Below are 439 nucleotides of genomic sequence, written 5' to 3' on the forward strand. Positions count from 1 at the left end.
TGGCCGCTGAGCCTGCGCGTCCGGAGCCTGTGCTCCTCAATGGGAGAGGCCACAACAGTGAGAGGCCCGCGTACCGCAAAAAAAAAAAAAAAAAAAAAAAGAAAGAAAGCCTCCAGGACCCACCTCTGCAGGCTGGTAGAAGATTACCACCATCCCACACCCAACACCCATGCTCCCAACAATGTTCTCCAGCTCCTATAGCCCCTAAGGCTCCTGCTGTTCTTGATGATAACCCTTTGCCTTTTGTATGAAACACACTTATGCACCTGCTGCTCCTGTGGCCACCACCCCTACACGGAACCTTCTCTGAGGTGTCAACGCCTTTTAACGTTTCTTGGATTTTATCTCCTTATTGAGATGGGGGCAGGTATTAGGAGTCACATTTTTTTTTTTTTTTTTTTTGTGCTAGGCGGGCCTCTCACTGCTGTGGCCTCTGCCG

This window comes from Physeter macrocephalus, chromosome 2, assembly GCF_002837175.3.
Source record: "Physeter macrocephalus isolate SW-GA chromosome 2, ASM283717v5, whole genome shotgun sequence".
In the NCBI taxonomy this organism is placed as follows: domain Eukaryota; kingdom Metazoa; phylum Chordata; class Mammalia; order Artiodactyla; family Physeteridae; genus Physeter; species Physeter macrocephalus.